Source organism: Dendrobates tinctorius, unplaced genomic scaffold, assembly GCF_039654945.1.
Source record: "Dendrobates tinctorius isolate UK_male_01 unplaced genomic scaffold, ASM3965494v1 ptg000022l, whole genome shotgun sequence".
In the NCBI taxonomy this organism is placed as follows: domain Eukaryota; kingdom Metazoa; phylum Chordata; class Amphibia; order Anura; family Dendrobatidae; genus Dendrobates; species Dendrobates tinctorius.
The window spans coordinates 54,842,006-54,855,637 of record NW_027361690.1 but is presented as its reverse complement, the minus strand read 5'-3'; positions in this window follow the sequence as shown (position 1 = coordinate 54,855,637).

Here is a 13,632-nt window from a genome sequence, read left to right as displayed (position 1 = left end):
TTTTGACACTGCTCTGGGTTCAATAGTGGTGTGCTGTGGACCCCTAGTAATTCGGACAGGAAGGTCAGGCGAGAAGATATGGGTGTTTGTTGTGGCATAATTTCAGCTTGCCCACGGCCGTGGCCTCGGCATGCACCATCATTATCACGTCCAGTTCTCTGTCCCTTGCACGCGCCTTGCCCACTTTAAATGGAGGACAATATTTTCCACATTCACTACAAATTGCTGAATTTGGAGCAAACTTATATGTAATCTGTGTGACGGAAAACCACAGTTTTACACAGCTGGCCTGTAGGTAACTGTTTTTAACGGCAAACTGGTGTCAATAACTTCGCTAAGACACTGGAACAAAATTTAAATGGAGACCAGAAGTGACAGAATTTTGAGCACACTTATATGTAATCCGTGTGACGGACAAACCACAGTTTTAAATAGCTGGCCTGTAGCTGCAATATGGAAATGATCTGGCAGAATTCTACAGTGATATCAAGCAAATGGAGCAGAGAAACAGTGTTCTCTGGATTGCTTTTTAAGCACATAGTCAGGATTAAGATCCCCAAAAAATTATTACCTGGGGATATGTCTAGAAATATCTGTAAAAGCAGCAGCAGCAGACAGAACGGGACTGGACCCTCTTGCTATATGCACTGCAGTCTTCCACATACACTGCCTGTCTGTCTAGCACTGATATCTATGCAGCTGGATAAGTCCTCAGAAGGACTGTTAGTTGAGATGGATATGTGTCTAATATATTGTGGTATACCTGCACTAACTAAGAAACAAGCAAATATCTCTCTAGCTCAGCAGCAACTCTTTCTACACTGCCTGATTCTGGAGTAGACTGTGATGAGCATGGTGGTGCCAGGTCTGATATAGACCTGATGATGCTGTGCGGCCAGCCAATCACTGTAATGCTACAAGCAACATGGCTGCTACATTTCAGTCTGTGGCAGACAATCCCTGCATGTTCATTGGCTGTCTAAAGAGCACTAAACATGCAGGGAGGGGACCCGAGTTCCCACGGAGCAACTCCAGGAATTCTCGGCGAGCTCCGAGCATCACGAGCAGTGAAATGCTCAGGCGAGTACCGAGTAGTGGCGAGTATGGTCGCTCATCACTACTAATAAGTCAAAGGATAGTAAGAAAGAGTATTGTATGATCATGAATGAATGCAGCTGTAAAATAAAGATACCCAATGCCAATATTTGACAACCATCATACCAGTTATTTGTAATATATGAGCATTACCTGGGGGATATATAGGGTCACTGCCAAGTCATGTCAGCTTGTACCTAATGAGGAAAAAGGAAAATATTCAGCTCACCTTCTATTCGTTCATTATGAACTTTAAATGTCTCTGAGCACGGACACGTCTCTGCCAAAACGTCCTTGCAATGCTCCAAAAAAGTAAAAGTCCAGCTCCAAGAGGTAAAATTCAGAGAATTTAAACCCAAGAATGCATGACCATAAAAATCTACACTTTCACATACCTGGGGCCTTTTAGGCCCGTGTGCAAATAACATGGAATAACTCAAACAAAAATAATTTTCAAAGTTTATTTGAAAATTGCAAAGTAAGGATGCATTCCCACTAGCACTGGTGTCTGCCAGGAGGAGATCTGTAATGGATCTGACCTCCTGGTGACCCCAGCTAAGGCTGGCGGAATCCCGGCATTCCAGCAGCCTTAACTGGAGTTACCAAGAGATCAGATCCATTACGGATCACCTCCTGGCAGACCCCAGCGCCAGTGGGAACACAGCCTAAGATGTGAATAATTCAAAACATTACTATGTGCAAAAAAAACAAAAGATTAACTGAACGGGCTTAAAACGCCCAATATACGCATTCGATATAACTCTTTATAAAAATGTTTTTTTGTCTAAAAGTTTTTTAAATAAAAGTTGCAGTAAACATGCTGCAGGAATATCTCTTTTCAAAGGTTCCTTTTCTACTTTACTAATGACCGCAACAACTTTCACACGTTATCTGTTCGGAAGAATGCTCCTTGCAGACATTTTGTCCACAAGTAGTACAGACATGCTCGGATTTCCTGTCCTTCTTTGGCTACTTTCACACATCAGGTTTTCGGTGTCAGGCGCGATCCGGCGTCGTGCCGGAACGCCGGATACGGCAAATGTTTCGTAAAACCGGATGTGACGGATCCGGTTTTCTGGCGGATCCGTCTTTTTCTGGACAGACAAAACCGGATCCGTCTCATCCGGTTCATCCGTTTTTCTATCCGTTTTTCGACGGATTACGCCGGATCCGGTTTTTAAAATTGACCCTTGTGGCCTTCCAAACGGGATTGGCTACTGGAAAACTATATATAGCATGTTCCTACAGCCCTTCTTTGACAGGTTGTAGAGGAGAAAGTGCAGGTTGGAGAGAAGAGCAAGTTACTGGCGAAGATGGATGTTGTCATTGGAAATATTTTGAAGAATTTGGCGGATTTTACAGCGGAGGCAAATCGTTTGAGGGTGATTGTTCTGGAGAAGGAGAGAGCGAGACAGCAGCGCATCAGGCATCGTAGACGACGTTTGTGGATCCACCCCATCACAGCCAAGAGAATGACGCGTGGGGTCTATTCTACACTATGCATGGACCTTCGACGAAACCCGGATAAATTTTTTGGATATGTTAGGATGAAAATGGAGAATTTTGATTACTTGGTGGAGCGCATTGCACACCTCATAAGAAAAGCGGACACCTATTGCCGCTTCTCTGTTTCACCCGCAGAGCGTCTGATGGTGACTTTAAGGTAAGCCACATTTATTGGATATGATCGCATCAGAGCACACTTTCACTGCAATCTTGTTGGTGGTAGTTTGTATCTCCAAGTGTTATAGCTCAGTTTTGGTATGTAATGCTGTGATTTAAAACTAATTTATTGTTTTTTAATTCCCCACAGATTTCTTGCAACTGGAGAATCCCTTTCGTCACTGCATTTCCAGTACAGACTCGGGATTTCCACCATATCTGGAATTGTGAAGTACACATGCCGTGCACTGTGGGACTCCTTAGCTGAAGAGTTTTTACCAGAGCCCACAACAGAGAGGTGGATTGATATTGCTGACAAGTTTCAACAGATATGTCAGTTTCCAAACTGCTTGGGCGCTGTGGACGGGAAACATATCCGCATTGTAAAGCCAGCTGGATCGGGATCGGAATATTTCAATTACAAGAAATATTTTTCAATTGTCCTCATGGCCATCGCTGACGCGGAATACAAATTTATTGCGGTTGATATTGGGGCCTATGGCCGCTCCAATGACTCTCAAGTTTTCAAACTGTCTGCCATGGGGCGTAAACTGTATGGAAACACCTTCCAGTTCCCACCACCTAGACCGCTGCCGCAAACATCTGGTCCACCTATGCCATTTGTCTGTGTAGGGGATGAAGCCTTCCAGCTGTCAGAACACCTTTTGAAACCGTACTCTAGCAGAGGATTGACAAGACCAAAACGCATTTTTAATTACCGCCTCACAAGAGCAAGAAGAATGGTTGAATGTACCTTTGGTATTCTGACAGCCAAATGGCGGGTCCTATTGACTGCAATCAACCTCAAGACAGAAACTGTGGACGAGGTGATCAAAGTGTGCGTGGTACTCCACAATTTTGTTATCTGCAAGGAACCCATTTCCATTGAGGACACCTCTGAAGAAACCACCTTGCAAGATTACCATGACATTACCACTAGAAGTTCTGTGACGGTTTCAGTAATGAGGGACAATTTTGCACTATACTTTATGTCACCTCAAGGCAGAGTATAAAGTAGATATGACAGGCTCAAACCCCAACTTAGGTGCTCTGGGAAAAAAAGACTAAAGTATAGGAGTAACCCCGGCACACTAATAACATGAAAGTAAAGTCTTCTCAACGACAGTCTTTAATTGTTGTGATTTTATTGATTGTGAAAAAAAAAAAAAAAAAAAAAAAGGGGTGGTGTTACAATCCAAAAAAGGGTGGTGTTACAATCCAACGTTTCAGCTCTACATCTCGAGCTTTCATCAGGGATATGACTAGATCCTTGGTTTTGAGGTGTGTGTATAAGTGGTATAGGTTTGCCTTTGTAATCCAGCTGCTGGAACGGTACCTATAGTAACCACAATGTGTAGGGTCAGCACGTGACTCCCGTCCTTGTGTCCTAAATCTAGTCAGGTGTGGAGGAGGCCGGAAGTCTGTACCGTTCCAGCAGCTGGATTACAAAGGCAAACCTATACCACTTATACACACACCTCAAAACCAAGGATCTAGTCATATCCCTGATGAAAGCTCGAGATGTAGAGCTGAAACGTTGGATTGTAACACCACCCTTTTTTGGATTGTAACACCACCCCTTTTTTTTTTTTTTTTTTTTTCACAATCAATAAAATCACAACAATTAAAGACTGTCGTTGAGAAGACTTTACTTTCATGTTATTAGTGTGCCGGGGTTACTCCTCAAGGCAGAGTACACTGGCAGGATGACAGAGTGTGAAAGATTTGTGCCCTAACCAAACTTGTGTACCTTCTGTACCAACAGTATATACCTTTGCCAACCAAAGTTGGCTATCTTGTCATGGTCTCTATTTTTAGCTTTAGGCCACAGGTGTGTACCTGGTTGTGTTTTATGCAAAGTATTTCACCTTTTAACAAAAGTTGTGTACATTGTTAGGAAATCACCAACAATAAACACAACTTTTTAGGTGAAATACTTTGCTTCAAACACAACCAGGAACACAACTGTGGCAAAAAGCTAAAATTTACCCACAGTTATATACCTAGTTTTGAATACCATTTCACCTTTTAAATACCCTGTATTTAACCTTTTTCGCCGCAGAAAGAAATGACAGACAACCAGTGTAAAATAATTTAACTTTTATTGAAAAATTTTTTTTAGTAAACTTTTTTAAAATTTTAATAAACTTGTTTAATAAAACTTTGAAACTATAAAACTGAAACCATAAAACTGGTCATTTTTATTTAAATACACACATTATAAATCTGTGTAGTGTGTGGTGGAAATACTGCTGTAGGGGCTGCGGGACACTTCGACACTGGGAGTGTGGAGAGAGGACTGGGATCGTAGTGGGGAAGGAACAGTTAGAGGTGAAGGTGTGGAAAAAACTACAGAATGGGTGGACATGTGGGAAGCAGAAGAGGTGGTGGGTGGTGGAGTGGAGGGTTGGGCAGGGACTGTAGGAGCAGATGATTTTGATGGCAAGTTGTATGGGGAAGGAGTTTGGTACGGGGCAGGTTGCTGGAAGTGGGGAGATGTCTGGTACGGGGCAGGTTGCTGGAAGTGGGGAGATGTCTGGTACGGGGCAGGTTGCTGGAAGTGGGGAGATGTCTGGTACGGGGCAGGTTGCTGGAAGTGGGGAGATGTCTGGTACTGGGGAGGTTGCTGGTACTGGGGAGTTTGCAGGTACTGTGGAGATTGCTGGTACTGGGGAGGTTGCTGGTGCTGGGGAGGTTGCTGGTGCTGGGGAGGTGGATGGTGCTGGGGAGGTGGATGGTGCTGGGGAGGTGGATGGTATGTAATAGGAGGGGGAGGATGGAAAGTGGCTGGAGGTGGATGGTATGTAATAGGAGGGGGAGGATGGAAAGTGGCTGGAGGGGGTGTAGATGTAATAGGAGGGGGAGGATGGAAAGTGGCTGGAGGGGGTGCAGGTGGAGGAACTACTGTGGTGGGAGGAGGAGGAGGTTGGGAGGTAACTTGCTGGAGAGCAGCGTGGCATGAATGCATTACATGCATCTGCTGGGCAGGAGAGAGCGTTTCCATGCGCTCCACAACAGACCTGAAAAAGGTGTGGTTTGGCGAAGATCTTGCTTCTGAATGCATGGTTTGCAGAAGTGTCTTCACCTCCAGAATGCTGGAGTTGATCTGCTGATAGCCTGCGGAGATTTGCTCTGACAAGACTTTTAGACAGTTCTGGAAAGATGCATTCAGATGCAAGAACTCTGGCGCATAAGTCTTTTCCTGACCCCTCTGCCGCTGCCGCCCAGTACCCGCAGGTGTACTAGAGGTGGCAGGGGCAGAAGGGTGGGCTAAAGAGAAAGCGATCTCCTCACCAGCAGCTTCATGTAATGTAGGCGGCCACGATGCTCCTGTGCTGGTGGATGGGACAGATGGGTCGAATTTGTGGGAAGGCTGGGAAGGTGCAGATGTACCGGGGCGGTCGAAGTGTCCCTCGGTGCCGGTCTCCTCAGGGATCGCCTCAGAAGGGTCCAATCGTGCCGGCTCCCGAGTGCTGCTCACCGTGCTGTGGAATAAAGAGAAAAAAAAACAATTAAAATACTGACATGGTATGGCCCTGGCTGAAAAAAAAATTTACATATAACATTTTTTTTCACATGTGGTGTGTAATATTTACCTTCTGGTGACCATTGTTTCCCGGAGGAACGACAGGGCTTCTGCGTACTTGTACTTGCTCCTGCGTCCTCCAGATCCACTCGGGGCCCGCATCTCTTTATTGAACTCCTTCTTGAAACGATCTCTCACAGACCGCCACCGATTCACAATTCTGTTCCCTGAAACGAGAAAGGAGTGGTTAGTATACAACATCAGTGTTTCCCAAACTCCAGTCCTCATGGTCCCCAGGGGTCATGTTTTCAGGATTTCCATAGTAAATAGAAATCCTGAACACATGATCCGTGGGGACCACGAGGACTGGAGTTCGGGAAACACTGGTTTACATCAAGCAACCGGTACTGTATATACTTACGCTCTTTAATCTGGGCCCGAGCTTCGAGGTCCTCCCAGCGGCCCACAAGGAGCGAACAGATTTCCTCCCAGAGTCGTTGGGTAACGATCAGGTCAGCGTGGCGGTGGTCAGCCATATTCCAGAGCGGCTCCCTTTCTCTGACGAGATCGATGAGGCGGTCCACATCAATCCCTCCATCCTCACCGTCAGAGTCGGGAGCACGCTGTGAAGGCTGTTAAAGAAAAAGACAAAAATAACATAATTAGCCTCCACAAAAGAAATGAAATAAAAAGTGCAAAAAAACAAAGCAAAAATATTTATACTTACACGCTGGTGACCGCCGCGTTGCTGTCGCCGACGACCCTGGGAGGCACTGCGAGGACCTCTTGGCCAAGCACCAGATTGGGGAGACTAGAGAAGAAAACAAAAAATGTTATGTCTTTGGATGTAGGCATTTGTTTGCTGTGTGTGGTCTGCAGAACATTGTTTTCTATGTGTTGTGTGTAGTGTGATGTTGTGTTTCTGCGTTTGATGCAAAAAACTTACCAATTGTGAGCCCACTCCAGGTGTCTGTCCACCCCTTCCTTCTTCTTCTGGGAGCTCCTCTTCATCTTGTGATTCCTGTTTTGAAATAAAAGGCAATGAATAGACATATATTACAGAGAAGATGGATTTTGGAAATAAAAACTTACCGTCAAACGCTGACGATGCGAGGGAGGGCTCCCAGAAGATTATGTGCTGTCTTCCTGGTGGCCACACTCCATGCCTGTGGGTGGTGTTCCAGCTGCTGCCATTGCTGCTGCTGCTGCTGCATCTATTGGGCGGCTGTTGAATAAAGAGAAACAAAGGGCCAATGAATATCTTGATATTCAATAGCCCTAGTTTGGAGGAATGGGTTATTTGATAATTACCGTCTCTCATCTGCTGCTGGCCTCCCCTCCTCAGCATGTTCTATTTGCTGCTCCATTTGGGGTGGTGGTGGTGCGGATGGTGCTGCAGTGGTCTCCTGCCTTCTCCTGCTTCGCTTGGTTGCTTTCTTGGGTGGCATGTTGGGTGTGGCTGTGGGTCCCACTGTCTTGCTTTTATATATGTCTTGTGGGCAGAGCTACTGAGCATGCTCAGACCAAAAAACCGGATCCGGCGCATTGCGGCGCTCATAGGCTTTCATTGTGTGAAAAAGCCGGACGCGCCGGATCCGGCGTGTCCGGCTTTTTCGCCGGAGACAAAAAACGTTACAGTCACCGTTTTTTCCAGACGCCGGATCGATTCGCGACACATTGCCGGATCCGGCGAAAACCGGATGAAACGCATGGCCATCCGGCGCGATCCGGCGCAAATGCAAGTCAATGGGGGGGAAACTGGATCCGGCATTGCATTTCGCCGGATCCGGTTTCTGTCAAAAGCGCCGGATCGCGCCTGACGGCGAAAACCTGATGTGTGAAAGAGGCCTTAGCTGGACAAATATAACATCGCTTTCTTTTTTTATCTCTTGGCTCTGGATGTTCCTGAAAACGTATACCACATTGGATCATAGCTTCTGTTGTTTGCCTTTGTAAGCATTTTGTTCTGCTTCTCTCCATCATGTTAGACATTAAAAGTTCATAGCAAAGTTCTGTCAAGTATAGACGTCTCTTGTCCTTTCTGTTGGCATGGAATTCTGGATGAGTCTCACTATAAACAATATAGGTATTGATGGCTGACACATCTAGCATATTATAAAAAAGAACTACAGGCCAACGTTTTGTCTGTCTCTTGCACGTATACTCTCCAATCATTTCGTCCATCTTGTCCACTCCTCCTTTGGTTTTATTATAATGCAAGATGATTTTGGGTTTCTGTTTCCTGTTATTGGTGTCTATACTTCCATCACGGTGTATTGTACTCAGTAATATCACAGATTTTTCTTTCTTAGCTTTATAAGACACCATTGTCGCTTGATTGCAGAAACCAAATACACTATCATAAAGTTGTCGATGTTGATTGTGCTTCATGATTGGAGGTATTTCACTGTAGCTAACAGTGGTGTTAATATGGAATAGAATAGGGTAGATGTAATCCTGATAAGGACTGTTGTCTTTAGGTTGCAGCAGCAAGAAATGTATGGCCATTATCTCTGCCGTCTTCTCCAAAAGTTAAGTAGCACTCCTTTCCTCCCGAGTCTTGATTGTGGCTAAGCAGTTTTGTACAGCCATAACTGGGGTAATTCCATGTTCAGCAGAAATTGTGTGACAAATTTTCGTGTCATTTTTACCCATTGCCCTGTGTGAAAATGTAAAATTTGGGTGGTAAAGCAACATGTTGGTGGTAAAGATGTAATTATTTGTTCTTCACTGCACAATGGTATAAAGTTCTGTGGCACACCTGTGGTGTCAATATGATAATGGCACACCTTGATGAATTCATTGAGAGTTATAGTTTGCAAAATGGGGTTACTTTTGCAGGGGATTCTGCTATTCTGGCACTTCATGGCCTTTTCCAGTGGGTCATGGAACCCGCAAACCATAACAGTAAAATCTACAGTATAATATGGCACTCCTCTTCTGAGCTTTACACTGTGACTGAAAAGTATTTCCTGAATACATGTAAGGCATTGGCGAACTTAGGAGAAATTGCACAACAAACTAAGTGGTCCATTTTTTTCTTATTAGCCCTGATGAAAATTAAAAACTTAGAGCTAAAACAACATTTTAGCGGTAAAAATGTGACTATTCCTTTTTCTCTGCCAAATGGTATAAATTCTGTGTGGCACATGTGTTGTCAACATGCTCACTGCACCCCTAGATGAATTCATTGGAGGGTGTAGGTTGTAAAATGGTGTCACTTATGGAGGGGTTCTGCTCTTCTGGCACCTCAGGGTCTCTGACTATGTGAAATGACATCCGCAAACTATTCCAGCAAAGTCTGATCTCCAATATGGCACTCCTTCCAATCTGACCTTTACGCTGTGCCTCAAAAAAAGTTTTTGACCACATAGGGAAATGTAAGCGCACTACCCAAGCCCATCTTCCCAAAACTAGAGTGGGCAACACTTTGAATAATGAATATACATATTGATCCCTACAGCAATTAAATAGCGTCAAGATCAAGAAGTGTATGTGACTGAAGATAATATTTTTTAAGAACAATTTTATTTTATTAAATCAATATTAAAAAACATATACATAAAAATAGGATATGTCTAACCCATTGGCACACCAGAAGGTCAGCTGCAGCAATACTTCTAAATACCAGGAAAAATGTATACGGTCTAAATTAATGTTTCTGCTTAAAATACAATTAGCATATCAAAACTTATATATTATGCACACTTTAATATATTAATATACTAATAGTATATGGTATTAATATAGAAACTCTGTCTAAATGTCCCTATTAGCAGCAATGTTAAACACAATGATATTTATATAGAATGTAAAGAGCACAGTAAGCCTATAATTAGATCGTAACATAACACAATAGATTAGAATTCTGAATTGTGAATAATCACACCGTTAATGTGACACAGTGCCTAAATGAACAATGGCTGCCGTGTATACATAATGAAGCACAATGGTGACTAAACACTTAATAACACAATGCTCTCATTTTAACAATAAACAAACCACTAGCTGTTTGCCCCTGCTGATAATGAACTGTTGGAGACTCTCGCCCCATACATATTACCTGTATTGAAGCTGCTCAGCTAATGTAATGCCCAGTGACACGCTGACACTTCAAACCCCGACGCGCGTTTCGCTGATGCTTCTTCCAGGGTATAGAGGTATCCTATTTTTATGTATATGTTTTTTTTAATTTTGATTTAATAAAATAAAATTGTTCTTAAAAAATATTATCTTCAGTCACATACACTTCTTGATCTTGACGCTATTTAATTGCACAAACAACTACAGACCAGTCTCCAATCTCCCCTTCATCTCTAAACTTTTGGAGCGCCTAGTTTACTCCCACCTTACCCGTTACCTCTCCACTCACTCCCTCCTAGACCCTTCACAGTCTGGTTTCCGCCCCCTACATCCGACTGAAACTGCCCTCATCAAAGTGACCAATGACCTTCTGACAGCAAAACGTAACGGTGACCACTCTCTGCTCATTCTTCTTGACCTATCTGCAGCTATTGACACTGTTGACCACCATCTCCTACTCTCTAGGCTCCAGTCACTAGGCATTAAGTACACTGCTCTCTCCTGGTTCTCTTCCTATCTTTCTGACCGCTCCTTCAGTGTTTTGTTCTCTGGCTCCACATCATCTCCTCTTCCTCTCACTGTCGGGGTACATCAGGGCTCAGTCCTTGGCCCCCTTTTCTTCTCTCTCTACACGGCCCCAATTGGACAGACTATCAGCAGATTTGGCTTTCAATACTTTCTTTATGCTGATGACACACAACTATATACGTCATTCCCCGACCTTACCCCCGCTGTACTACAGAACGCCAGTGACTGTCTGTCTGAAGTCTCCAACATCATGTCTGCTCTCTATCTGAAACTCAACCTCTCCAAAACTGAACTTCTTCTGCTCCCACCATCTACTAACCTCCCTAAATCTGACATTTCCCTCTCCGTGGGTGGCACTATAATAACACCCCGGCAGCAAGCGTGCTGTCTGGGTGTTATGTTTGACACCAATCTCTCCTTCACATCCCATATACAATCTCTTGCCTGTTCTTGCCGCTTACACCTAAAGAACACCTCTAGAATCCGCCCTTTTCTCACCATGGAAGCAACAAAAACCTTCACTGTACCACTGATCCACTCCGGCCTGGAATACTGCAATGCTCTATTATTGGCCTCCCCGTTACTTGACTATCCCCTCTCCAGTCCATACTTGCAAAATTTTCGCCAAAATTCTGATATTTTCACAAATAAATTTACAAGCAAATATCTGCCTAAAATGATCACTATCATGAATTACAATGTGCCATGAAAAAGCAATCTTATAATCACTGGGATTGAGATTTTCCAAAATTATTACCATATAAAATGACACTGGTCAAAATTGTAAAATTTGGTTTGGTGAGGAAGGTAAAAACAGGCTCGGGGGTGAACAAGTTAAAGACATGAAATATTGAATTTTTCTCAGTAAAAAAAAGACAACGTCTTAAAATTTTGGCTCACTTATTTGATTTGGTTCTTTCTAGCTTCTTTTGAGCATTTTCACAAAATCTGATGTGGTTTTAGGTCAAATTTATGCAGAGAAATGAAAAATTCTAAAGTGTTTGCAACCTTCCAAATGCCACCGTTTACCAAAATTATGACATGTCATATAGTGTTATACATGTTATAAAATATTATCTAGTGACACATACTGCCTGCATAGTAATGTTGCTAGGTATTGTAAATCCCCTGTCACACACAGCGATCTCGCTAACGAAATCGCTGCTGAGTCACAAGTTTTGTGACGCAACAGCTATCTCACCAGCGAGATTGCTGTGTGTGACACTTATCAGCGACCAGCGCACCTGCCAGGTATCGCTGATCGTCCTCGAATGGCCTGGAAATTTTTTTGATCGCTGGTCTTCCACTGGCCAGCACGCATCGCTGCTTGTGGAAGGCGGGAGACCAGCGATCAGCGAGCTGGCGCTGGTAACTAAGGTACACATCGGGCTTCTAAGCGGCGTGCAGCGCTTAGAAACCCGATGTGTACCTTGGTTACCAGTGCGCCGGTGCAGGGAGCTGGTAACCAAGGTACACATTGGATTTCTAAGTGTCACGTGCCACTTAGAAACCCGATGTGTGCCTTGGTTACTGGCTCCCTGCACCAGCGCGCTGGTAACTAAGGTACACAGCGGGTAACTAAGCGACATGCGTCGCTTGTTACCCACGTGTCACTGGTGCTGATCGCTGGTGAAGCTGCCTGTTTGGCAGCTCACCAGCGATCATATAGTGACACTAGCGATCCTGACAAGGTCATATCGTTGTCGGGATCGCTGGTGCGGTGCTATGTGTGACGGGGCCCTAATGCCCTTGTAGCTAGATATGTTAAAATAATACAATGTTACCACAGTTACGTTGTCATGATCCAGGATGGGGTTTCGCTTTGGCCCGTTCTGATCAGACTGGGGTCTAATTGTTCCGCCTCTCTCTGGCAGTGGGTGGCTATTTAATGCTCACTGGACCTAGGTCCGGTGTCAGTTATACTCCTGCCCTTGGCTGAGTTAGTTGACCTTGTGCGTATGTGTGCCTTGTGCCTGATATCTTGCTTGCCTGTTTGGTTTTGATCTGGTTCTGTCCCTGTTACGAGTTCTGCCTGTCCCTCTTGTACTGTGCTACCTCTCGTGTATGACTCTCTGCTTGTGACCCGACTTCTCTCTGCTCGTCCCCTTGGTACCACGTCGCCCTGTTGTGTATGACCTTTGGCTTTGTCTGACCACCCGTCTGTTTGTCCCTCCTGTGCCTCGTTTTCCCGTACTGTGTGTGACCTACGTTTTGCCTGACTCTGAGTTGTTGTATGGTGTCCTGTCATATCTGGAAGCAGGACGCTAAGCCCCTCCCCCTTGCAGTCACATGACCATAGGTCCTGTGCCAGCTTGCTAACTTCAGCGTCCACAGGTCCTGTGCATCTTTACTTTCCAGCGCTGACAGGATCCTGACACCGATAGTTTGAAGCATGCATTGTCACCTCTGCTGCCCTGCTCCACAGGTATCTTTTAGCACTGTTTCTGTACTCAGGACACGCGCACTGGCTCAGTGAGCGAGTGTAGTGTGGTGTTCCTGACATATAACTGACCAATACCATTTTTTTTTCTCTGCTCCCCTTCTCCTCTGTATGTGATGGATCCTATGCCCGCTCTTTCTGAGCAGGTAAAGCAGCTGATTTAGATGTCTCAGAAACTCCTTGGAGAACAACGAGTCCTGGCTCAGTCTCAGCAGCTGATCGCTGACATTGTCCAGGGGGTATTCTCATCGGGGGCTCGGGATGTTACATTAGTTTCCCCTGAATCTCCGGTTAAGTT